The sequence below is a fragment of the Ovis aries genome, chromosome Y (genome assembly GCF_016772045.2).
Source record: "Ovis aries strain OAR_USU_Benz2616 breed Rambouillet chromosome Y, ARS-UI_Ramb_v3.0, whole genome shotgun sequence".
NCBI classification, from domain to species: domain Eukaryota; kingdom Metazoa; phylum Chordata; class Mammalia; order Artiodactyla; family Bovidae; genus Ovis; species Ovis aries.
The window spans coordinates 17,340,830-17,352,988 of record NC_082741.1 but is presented as its reverse complement, the minus strand read 5'-3'; the positions used below and the strand labels follow the sequence as shown (position 1 = coordinate 17,352,988).

The 12,159-nt window shown below is 39.1% G+C and overlaps 1 non-coding gene across 1 annotated transcript; it reads right to left on the bottom strand.

The window, feature by feature from the left end:
* Positions 1 to 430: 430 nt before the first annotated feature.
* LOC132659087 (U6 spliceosomal RNA) lies at positions 431 to 537 on the bottom strand. The gene has a single exon (XR_009599048.1). It is a non-coding gene; the product is annotated as a U6 spliceosomal RNA (small nuclear RNA).
* Between the last annotated feature and the right edge of the window lie 11,622 nt (positions 538 to 12,159).

Sequence of the window (12,159 nt, the reverse complement as noted above, 5' to 3'; positions counted from 1 at the left end):
AAAACATCCTGATGCTGGGAAAGATTGAGGGCAGGAGGAGAAGGGAACGTCAGAGGTTGAGATGTTTGGATGGTATCACCAACTCAGTGGACATGGGTTTGTGTTACCTGCGGGAGTGGCTGATGGACAGGGAGGCCTGGCTTGCTGCGGTTCATGGGCTAACAAAATGTTGGACATGAATGAGCGACTGAACTGAACTGAACACCTCTTAAATAGTTATTTTTTCTTTCTTTCTTTTAATAGTCTTGGGCACGTTTGACCTGTGTGAATAGAGAAGCCCTTGAAGCATGTCACACAATGAAACATTGAATGGTCAATAACTACCAGCTGCGCTTGACATTGGATGGAAGGAGAAGCACTTGAGGCATGTCACTGAACTTCAACACTGTATGGTGATAGCCTAGTGAATGTCTTTTTTTTTTTTTTTTTGAAAAATATGGAACACTTCACGAATTTGCGTGTCATTCTTGCACAGGGGCCATGCTAATCTTCTCTGTATCGTTCCAATTTTAGTATATGTGCTGCTGAAATGAGCACTAGTGAATGTCTTTAAATGGGGAGAATGAATACACCAATGAAGTGGATCTTGGCATTGAAACAGTAGGTGGTGAATGTTATGGTGTGTTTGACTTTGGATAATGAAGAAGACTTGATAAATCTTACACAGTAAAACATTGGATGGTGTTAACTCCTGAATGTGTTTGACCTGGTGAGGATGGAAAAGTCCTGGAATCTGCCATAAAATGGAAACACTAAATGCTCATAAGCTACTGTATGTGCTTCACCTAGAGAGGATAAAGAAGCACATGAAACATGCCACAGGACTGAAACAATGGATGGTGATAATCAACTGGGTGTGTTTTAAGGCTGTGAAAAAGCACTTGAGGCAACTGAGGCATGGGATGCTGATAAACTATTGAGTACTTCTGAATGGTGTTGTATGACAAATTATTGAAATATGTTACGGTACTGAAACATTGAATAACATTGCTAAACTTCTGGTTGGTTTGACCCAGGATAGACAAGAAGCAATTGATGCATGTCAAAAAACTGAAACAGGTGATAAACAACAGGGTGTGTATAACCCAGAGTGCATGGGGAAGTATCTGAACCTTGTCACCAACATGAAACACTGGATGGTGACAAACTATTGAGTGTGCTTGATTCAGGGTGGACAAGAAGCACATGATCCATTTCACAGAACTCCAACGTGAACGGGGACAAGCTACTTGGTATGTTTGACCCAGGGAGAAAAAGAAGCTCTGGAAGCATGCTGTAACCCTGAAACAATGGATAGTGATAAACTACTTGGGGTGATGACCTGAGGGAATGAAGAAACCCAGAAGCATGTTGCATAATTGAAACATTTGATAATGACAAACTACTGCATATGTTTGACACAGTGTACACAAAGAAGCACTTCAAGCATGTCACAGAACTTGAAAACTGGATGGTGAAAAACTCCTGGGAGTGTTTGACTGGGTGTATGAAGCAGCTCTTCAAGCACGTCTCCACACTAAGACACTGGATGATGAGTGTCTTTCATCTTCAGAAAATGAAGCATTTGAACCGTGTAATAGCACTAAAATAGAGGATGACACTTATATCACTGGGTGATTACTCCCAGGCGGAAAGGAAATAATGGAAAGTGCCACATGTTAATGCACTGAATACTCTATGGTAATAAGCTACTGAATGTGTTTGATCTGGGGTTGAGAAGAAGCAGAAAAAGCAGGTCCCAGTTCTGAAACATGGGATTGTGATACACTACTGGGAGTGTTGGAATTCAAGTGGAATAAGAAGCACTGGAAGCATGTCACATCCATGAAGCAATAAATGTTGCTAAACTACTGAGTGGGGATGAGAGACTGGGAAAGACTGGGGACGAGAGACGGGGAAAGACTAGAGATCTCTTCAGGAAAATAAGAGGTATCAAGGGAGTATTTCATGCACATATGGGCACAATAAAGGACAGAAAAGATATGAACCTAATAGAAGTGAAAGATATTAAGGAGCGGTGGCAAGAATACATAGAACAACTATCCAAAAAGATCCTAATGACCCAGCTAACCATGATGGTGTGATCACTCACAGACAGCCAGATATCTTGGAATGTGAAATCAAGTGGCTCTTTGAAAGCATTGCTACCAACAAAGATAGTGGAGGTGATGGAACACCAGCTGAGCTATTTCAAATTCTAAAAGATGATACTGTTGAAGTGCTGTAGTCAGTATGCCAGAAAACTTGGAAAACTCAGCAGCTGTTGCAGGACTGAAAAAGATCAGTTTTCCATTTGAAATCCAAAGAAGGACAATGCAAAGGAATGCTTTGCATATAAGTTATATGCTCTGCATATAAGTTAAATAAACAGGGTGACAATAAAATAGTGGTTTTTTCCCCCAACTTCAAACCATCTGTTCTTCTGTATCTGCTTCTCACTGTTGTTTCTTGACCTGGATACAGATCTATCAGGAGGCAGGTAGGTAGTCTGGTATTTCCATGTCTTTAAGAATTTTCTGAAGTTTGTTGTGATCCACACAGTGAATTTTTATCATATTCAATGGAAATATTAATAACCTCAGATATGCAGATGACACCATCCATAAGGCATAAAGAAAAGAATATCTAAAGAGCCTCTTGATGCAGGTGAAAGAGGAGAGTGAAAAAGCTGGCTTAAGACTGAACATTCAAAAAACTAAGATCATGGCATCTGGTGCTATCATTTCATGGCAAATAGATGGGAAAACAATGGAAACAGTGACAGACATCTGTTTACTTGGACTCCAAAATCATGGCAGAAGATGATTGCAGCTATGAAATTAAATTGCACTTGTTTCTTGGAAGAAAAGCTGTGACAAACCTAGACTGCATGTTAAAGAGCAGACTCATTCCTTTGCCAACAAGGATCCGTATAGTCAGAGCTATGTTTGTGTTTTTTTCAGTAGTCATGTGCCAATGTATGTTATACCATAAAGGAGGCTGAACATTTAGAAACTTGTACTTTTGAACTGCAATCTCAGATAAGACACTTGTGAGCCCCTTGGGCTGCAAGGAAATTAATCCAGTCAACTCTAAAGGAAATCAATCCTGAAAATTCACTGGAGGGGCTGATGCTGAGGCAGAAGCTCAAATATTATGGCTATCTGATGTGAAAGTCCAACTCAATTAGAAAACACACTTAGCTGGAAAAAGATTGGAGCAGGAGAAGGGGATGATAGAGGATAAGATGCTTGAGCGACGTCACCGACCCAATGGATTTGAGTTTGAACAACCTTCAGGAGATGGTAAAGGACAAGAAGGTGTGATATGCTGCAGTCCATGGGATTATAAAGAGTTGGAGATGACTGAGTGACTGAACAACAAATAGCCAGCAACAACGAATCTATTGAGTGCATTTGACCTTGAGTAGTTTCTGGAGCCCTTGAAGCATGTCACAGATCTAAAACCCAAGAGAGTGGTAAAACACTGAATGTATTTGACTTAGCGTTATTGAAGCAGCCATTGAAATGTGTCACAGCATTGAAACAATGAATGTTGATAACCTATATGGTGTATTTGTTGTGGAGTAAGTGAAGAACCACCTGAAACATGTTTCATCATGACTGAAACACCATATGTTCACCCTTCAGATGGTCTGTATCTGATCTTGTATAGGGAAAAAAGCACACGGAGCATGTCACAACTCTGAAACTGGATTGTGATAAATCATTGTGTATGATGACCTGTGGTAGCTGAAAAATCAATAGATGGATTAATAGCACTGGATCAGTGGAAGCTAATAAACTAAGATTGTGCTCAATCTTGAGTGGACAAATGATCTTTTGAAACATATACCAGAATTAACACAATGGATTGTGATAAAATATTGGTTGTGTATTTTCTGCAGAGAATGAAGAAGCAGTTAAGCAGGAAAGAGCACTGAAATACTGGAAGTCAATAAACTATATAATGTGTTTGAAACATGTTGAGTGAAGAGAAACTGGAAGCATGGCACAGAGTAAAACATGGACCATGGTAAACTTCTGAATGTGTTTTATCTAGAATGGACTAAAGAAGGACTTGAAACTAATCACAGAACTGAAACAGTAATTGTGGTAAGCTACTGACCATATATTATTAGGAGAGGATAAAGAAGTACATGAGGCATGCCACAGTATTGGAATACTGGATAGTGGTAAACGACAGGGAGTACTTGACTAAATGAGACAAAGGGACACTTCAAGGCTGTAATAGCACAGCATCAATGAATGGTGATAATTTACAGGGTGTGTTTTACCTGGAGGGAATGGAGGAGGCTCAAAACATGTCACAATACAGAGAAAATGGATGGTGATAAGCTATCACATTAATTTCTTCTGGAGTGGATTAAAAAACACTTGAAGCATATCTAAACTTAAACACTGGGTGGGGATATAACACTGTGTGTGTGTTTAATGCCAAAAAAATAGAGGGAACAATAGAATAGGAAAGGCTAGAAATCTTGCCAAGAAACTTTGAAACACCAAGGGGATATTTCATGAAAACATGGGCAAACATGGGCACAATCAGAAGTGGTATGAACCTAGCAGAAGCTGAAAAATGTGATGAAGTGTTGGCAAGAGTATAAGAGCTGTACCAAAGAAAGTTCTTAATCACCTGCTGCTGCTGCTGCTGCTGCTGCTGCTGCTGCTGCTGCTGCTGCTAACTCACTTAAATCCTGTCCAGCTCTTCGCGACCACATAGACTGCACCCTACCAGGCTCCTCCGTCCATGGGATTTTCCAGGCAAGAGTACTGGAGTGGGGTGCCATCGCCTTCTCCACTTAATCACCTAGATAACAATATGGTGTGATCACTCACATAGAGAATACAACCTGGGGTGTAAAGTCAAGTGGATCTTAGGAAGAATTACCACAAACAATGCTAAACGAGATGATAGACTTGAAGCTCAGTTGTTTCAAATTGTAAAAGATAATGCTGTTAAAATGTTGCACTCAATGTGCCAGGAAATTTGGAAAGAATCATCAATGACCACAGGACAGGTAAAATCAGTTTCATTCTGATCCCAAAGAGGGGCATTGTGAAGGAATGCTCAAACTGCTGCACAGTCATGCTCATTTCATATGTTGGCAAGGTAATGCTCAAAATGCCTCAATCTAGGTTTCAACAATATGTGAACTGAGAACTTTCAAATGTAGAAATTGGATTAGGAAAGGCAGAGGAACCAGAGATCAAATTGCCAACATTCATTGGATCATAGAAAAAGCAGGAAATTCCAGAAAATGATCTAGTTTGCAGCTTCTTTCAGTATACTAAAACCTTTGACGGTGTGGATCACATAAAATGTGGAAAATTCTTAAAGAGATGGGTAGACTAGACCACTTTACCTGGCTCCAGGGTAACTTGTATGCAGGTCAAGAAGTAACAGAAGCAGGCAGGAACAATGGACTTGTTCAGAATTGATAAGGGAGTGCGTCAAGTCTGTCTTGTTGCCACCCCACTTATTTTAACTTATTTGGAACAGTATAGTTAAAGAAGCACTTGTGTATTAATCAGCACTGAAAGAATGGATGTGTGTATTAACCCAGAGAAGATAAGGAAGCACTGTAGTATGTCACAGCACTGATAGACTGAATGGTGATAAAACACTTGTTGAGTTTCACCTCTGGGGGTCAAAAAAACACCTAATGTATGCCACAAATTATGGCCATGAAACATTGTTTAATGATAAAATGCTGTGAATTTTTGACTCATATGAACAATTAAGCACTTGAAGCATATCACCGTCCTTAATATTGGATGATGATACACTAATGAGTATGTTTTACAGGAGAGGATGAAGCACCTGAAGGATATCACAGCAGTGAAACACTGAAGGGTGGTAAACTCCAAGTATTGATGTGCCAGGATTGACAAAGAAGCATATGCAGTGATTCACAGTACTGAAATATAGATGTTGAAATACTATTGAGTATTTGAGACCAGGTGGACAAAGAAGCATTTGGAGCATGTCCTCTGTCAAGGCACTGAGCACTGCATGGTGATAAACTACAGAGTGTGTTTTTCCAGAGAGTGGATGAATAGGCACTTGAATCACATCACAGCACTAAAATGCTGACCTTGATAACTGCTGGATGTATTTTTCCAGTCTGGATGATAAAGCAGTTTGTGTCACAGCTTGAAAATACTGGATACTGATAAACTACTGGTGTGTTTGATAAAGATGCACTTGAACTTGTGACAGCTGTGAAAAGCAGGAAGTGATAAGCTGCTGAAACTATTTTAGCTGAGGTGGACAAAGATGTGGCTGAACCTCCTCTCTGAAGTGTGGATAATAATATGCTACTTAGCATGTTTGACCTGGGGTGGATGAAGAAACACTGAAAGCATGTCACAGCAGTGAAACACTGGATGGAGATACACAACTGGATGTGTTTGACCCAGGTTGTGTGAAGAATAACTTGAGGTGTCACCACAATGAAACAGTAGACGATGATATTCTATTAGATGTGTTCAGTGAGTAATCAATGAAGAAGCACATGGAATGGCACTGCATGGTGAGAAACAGCTGGTTGTTTTTCACCAGTGTGGATGAAGAAGTTCCTGAAGCATGTCCAATCTTTGCAACCCTGGATGCTGATATATTCCCATCAAACAATGTGTCTTTTTGATATGGGGTGTAAAAGCAGGCACTTACAGCATGTCACAGGGCCTCTCCTGGTGGTCCAGTGGTTAAGCATCCACCTTGTAGTGTAGGGGATGAAGGTTCAGTCCCTGATTGGGTAACTAACATCCCATATGCTACAGAGTAACTAAACCTGCATAGCTGCAAATACTGAAGTTCTCACACTCCAGAGACTGAATGCCATGGTTAGAGTTGGCTTGTCTCAAGGACTGTCTTATGTGACACAACTAAGACCCAACACAGCCAACTAAATAAATTAAGAAGAATCACGTCTCAGATGAAACACTGGTGACAAACTGCTGAGTGTGCTTTACCTGGAGAAAAAGAAGAAACACTTGAATCCTCTCTCTGCACTGAAATACAGGATGGTGATAAGCTACTGCATATGTTTCACATGGGCTGCATGAAGAAGACTTCTGGAATGTTCCACAGTTGAATCATTGGATGATAATAATCTACTGAGTGTGTTAGACCTGGAGTGAATAGAAGCCCGTCACAAAATGAAACACTAAGGATGGTAAACTACTGTATGTGTTTAACCAGGGAAGGATGAAGAAACAATTAACCTGTCACAGCACTGAATACTAGATATGTTTGACCTGGAGGGGGTTGAACAAGCACTCGAAACAGGTTACAGGACTAAAATAAACCCTGAATGGTGATAAACGACACAGAGTGATGACCAGAGATGATGAAGCAATGGAAACATGTCATGATGGTGAAACACTAGATGATGATAAACATTATCAGTGGCAAGATGCTCCAGAGTTCAGCTTCAAGACGCAGCATGTTTGCATTAGAATGTGGGCTTAATAATTTTGTGATGCTTCCCCTAAAATGCAAATTCAGCCTACCCTGGATTGTGGGGTCAGAAGGGGTAAAATGAGACCTCCAGGCTGCAAGCTTAGACATGTGTGATGTGCACTGGAATGCAGGCTAATTGGTGGCTGATGCATGCATTATACTGCAAGCTCAGAAGTTGTGACATGGATATTCTATAGCACCCATGTTGTAAAACCTCACACTGGTCATCTATTTTTTACATATGGAACCATACACACTTAAATGCTATTTTCTCAAATCAACCCACCTTCACATTTTTCCACTGAGTCCAAAGTCTGTTCTTTAGATCTGTCTCTTCTCCTGGTCTGTGTATAGGCCATCTTTCTAAATTCCACATATATGAGTTAATATACAGCTTTGTCTTTGTCTTTCTTAGTTCCTTCATTCTGTGTAATAGGTTTCACTCTCTTCTAACTCATTAGAACTGATTCAAATGCATGACTTCTTAGAGTAATATTTCATACATATATATATAGCAAAACTTCCTTAACCATTCATCTGCTGATGGGCCTCTTGGTCACTTTCGCATCCTAGCTATTGTAAACAGTGCTTCAATAAACATTGGAGTACTGCATTTCTTTCAATTCTAGTTTCCTTGAGGTTCATGCCAAAGAGTGGGATTGTTGGGTCATATGGCAATTCTATTTCCAGCTTTCTAAGGAGTTTCCACAAAGTTTTCTATAATGGTTGAGCCAGTTTGCATTCCCATGAACAATGTAAAAAGTTCCCTTTTCCTCACACCCTCTCCAGCAATTATATTGTAGACATTTTTTAAGATGGCCAATCTGACCAATGTGAAATGAAACCTCAATGTGGCTTTGATTTCTCTTATAATGAGTGATGCTGAGCAACATTTCTGTGTCTCTTAGCAATCTGTATATCTTCTTTGGAGGGGGCTTTTGGCTATGTTTTGATTGGTGGTTTGTTTTTCTGAGTAGTATTTGTAGCTGAGTATTGAGATGCATGAGCAGATTGCATATTTTGGAAATTAATTTTTTAGTTAGTTTTTCAGTTGCTATTATATTCATTCTCCCAATTCTGAAGGATACATATTCACCTTAATTATAGTTTACTTCATTGTACAAATGCTATAGAGTTTAATTAGTTTCCTTTAAAAAAATATTTTTATTGCTTTACTCTAGGCAATGGGTCATAGAGGATGTTGCTGTAACTTATTTTGCAGTGTTTATACATATGTTTTACTCTAAGGGTTTTATATTTTCTGGTCTTACATTTACATTTGTAATCCACTTTGAGTTTATTTTTTAACTTCATGTTAGATATTGTTCTAGTTTCTACACATAGCTGTCCAGTTTTCTCAGTAACACTTTTTGAAGAAAATATCTTTTTCTGTGGCATATTTTTGCCTCCATTGTCAAGTATAAAGGGTGTATTAGTTTATCTTTGGACTTTATATTTTGTTGCATTGGTCTATATTTCTATGTTTGTGCAAGTTTCATACTCTCTTGATATCTTCGTAGTGTTGTCTGAAGTCAGAAGTTTGACTCCTCTAGTTACATCCTTCTTTCTCAAAATTGCTTTGGTTCTTCGAGGTCTTATGTGTTTTCTTGCAAATTATAAAATAATTTGTTCTACTTTTATGAATAATATTGGTAGTTTGAGAGGTGTTGCACTGAATCTATTGATTGCTTTTGATGGAATATTCATTTTAACTATATCAATTAGTCCAATCCAAGAACATGATATGTTTCTCCATTTATATATTTTTGATTTCTTTCCTCAGTGCTTTTTTTTTTTAAATCCTTCTGAAAAAGTGAAAGTTACTCAGTCACGTCCGAATCTTTGCAATCCCATGGACTATACAGTGTATGGAATTTGGAATTCTCCAGATCAGAATACTAGAATGGAAAGGCTTTCCCTTCTCTATAGGATCTTCCCAACCCAGGGATCAAACACAGGTGTCACACATTGCAGGAGGATTCTTCACCATCTAGGCCACAAGGAAAGTTCAAGAATACTATAGTGGGTAGCCTATCCTTTCTTCAGGGGATCTTCCTGACCTAGGAATTGAACAGGAGTCTCCTGCATTGCAGGCAGTTTCTGTACCAATTGAGCTATCAGGGAAGCCCTTTGTCTCTTTATGTAAGTTTATTTCTAGTTAATTTTAATCCTTTCATTGCAATGGTGAACATGATTCTTTTTCATTTCTCTCTCTGATTTTTCATTGTTAGTGTATAGGAAATAAAGGGTTTCTGTGTATTAATTTTATACCCTGCACATTTACTCTACTCGTTGATTCACTCCAGTAATTTTCTGGTGGCATCTCTTGGGTTGTCTGTGTAAAGGATAATATCATGTCTAAATAGAGAGAGTTTTACCTCTTTTTTTCCAACGAGGATTCTTTTTATATCTTATTCTTTTTTGAAAGCTATGGCTAGAATTCCCAGAACTATTGGTGATGAGTGTGGACACCGTTGTCTTAATGCTCATTTTAAAGGAAATGTTTTAAGTTTTTCATTATTGACAATAATGTTTGCTGTGGTTTTGTCATATTTGGCTTTCATTATGTTGAGTATGTACCATCTATGACTGATTTGGCATAGTTTTTTGTTTGTTTGTTTTGTTTGTGTTTTTCATAAAAACTCTGAATTGTGTTAAATTCAAATTTGAATTTTGGGCCGTTTAGCCTCCAAATTATTTGTGTTTCCTCTAGTTATTATTTGTTTTTCCTGTAGTTGATCTAACAACATTGTGACCAGAAAATATGCTTGCAAAGATTGCAATTTCCTGAAGTTTACAAAGGTTAGATTTGTCCTTGGATGTGATTTGTCCTAATATAATGTTCCATTTGCACATGAGAAAAAGGAGAAAAAGGTGAAATCTGTTCTTTTGGGGTGGGATGCCCTGTAGATATCAAGTAGCTCAAACCGGTCTAATGTATCATCTAAAACTTGAGTTTTCCTTATTTTATTTCTGTATGGATGATCCGTCCATGTTATGAGTGGAGTATTAAAAATCATACAATGCTATTGCTTAGTGTCTATTTCTGCTCTAATAGTTGTTGGCATTTGCCTCTTGTATTGAAGCACTCCTACATTGGGTACATATAGCTTCTCCTTGGACTGATACCTTGATTGTTATGTAATGCAAACTTCTTTGTCTCCTTTAGTGGTCTTTAATTAAAGCCCATTTATCTGATATGAGTATTGCTCCTCCCATTTTCTTTTGCTCTCCATTTTCACAAAATTGCTTTTTATTGGCTATCACTTTCAGTCTGTATGTGTGCCTAGCTATAAGGTGGTTTTCTTGCAAACAGTATATTCTTGTGTTCATTCACCCAGTCTTTGTCTTTCCGTTGGAGCATTTAGCCCATTTCTGTTTAAGGTGGTTGTCAGGTCCTACCCTGGTGGATCCAGGGAATTAAAAGGGGAGATGGGTAGGCAAGGAAAAATTATTTATTTAATCAGAAATATAAAGAGAGATTAGGAAGAAATAGTGTAGCAGGAAAATTTAGTGGAGAAAAGTGCCTGAATAACTTGGTTTATGTGGAGAACCAATAAAACTTCAGGACAAGAAATTTGCACCATCTGTGTTAGGCCACTGGTGCTTGTTTGACTAGCAGAGCTTGCCCTGCCGTGTGCTCCCTCTCTCACAGGACTTAAAAGCCGGGGCAAATTAGCAGACATGGCGACCCTCCTCACTCCAGATGGGAATTCAGCCAGAAAAGGAGAGGGAGGGAGAGGGAGAAAAAGAGAGAGAGAGAGAGAGAGAGAGTGTGAGAGAGAGAGAGAGAGAGAGAGAGAGAGAGAGAGAGAGAGAGAGAGAGAGAGAGAGAGGGAGAGAGAGAGAGAAGGAGAGGGAGGGAGAGGGAGAAAAAGAGAGACAGAGAGAGAGACAGAGAGAGAGATAGAGAGAGAAAGAGAGACAGAGAGAGAGAGAGAGACAGAGAGAGAGAGAGAGGGAGCGAGGGAGCGAGGGAGGGAGGGAGGCAGGGAGGCAGGGAGGGAGAGAGAGAGAGAGAGACGGGGGGAAACCAGATTTCCAAGAAATTATTTTGAGAGACTAATCTGAGAAACTGGTCCATCCTTTATTGTTCAGAAGGCCTTTTATACTTTTGATTGTACATAGAGATCAATGGATAATACAAAATTATGCAGTGTTCACAGCCCTGACTCTTATTGAGACCAGGTTTCTCTCTGCATACCTGTCTTAGGTGATTTATGTCATCTTCTGGCCAGAAGGCCAATTAAAATTTTACAGCCCTTTTCTGATAAGGGTAATAGTGTTGTTCTTCCCAAAGTCTGGTGCCACACTCAGAAAGCACTAAATAAAGTTACATTCTTACATAGCAAGGATACAAAAATTTATAACAAGGAAAAAGGAGTACAGTGATTTATAACAAAGAGAAAAGTAATTAACTCAAAAGTCTAGTGTTGCTAACATCAAAACTACTATATTCCTATTTCTGCATCCTGATTACATTGATTAATATCCTCCCAGGTGCCTAAAAGATAAAGAATATGGAGGCCTGGTGGCAAACACTAACTCAACATAGTCTTCACCAAACTAATTCTTAACTCTAAAAGGCTCTATATCTTTAAGATGTTTTGAGCTTCATGCCTCTCACAGTTGGGGGCTGTAAACAATCCACAAGTTGTAAAGCAGAGCCTCTCACAGTTGGGGGCTGTAAAC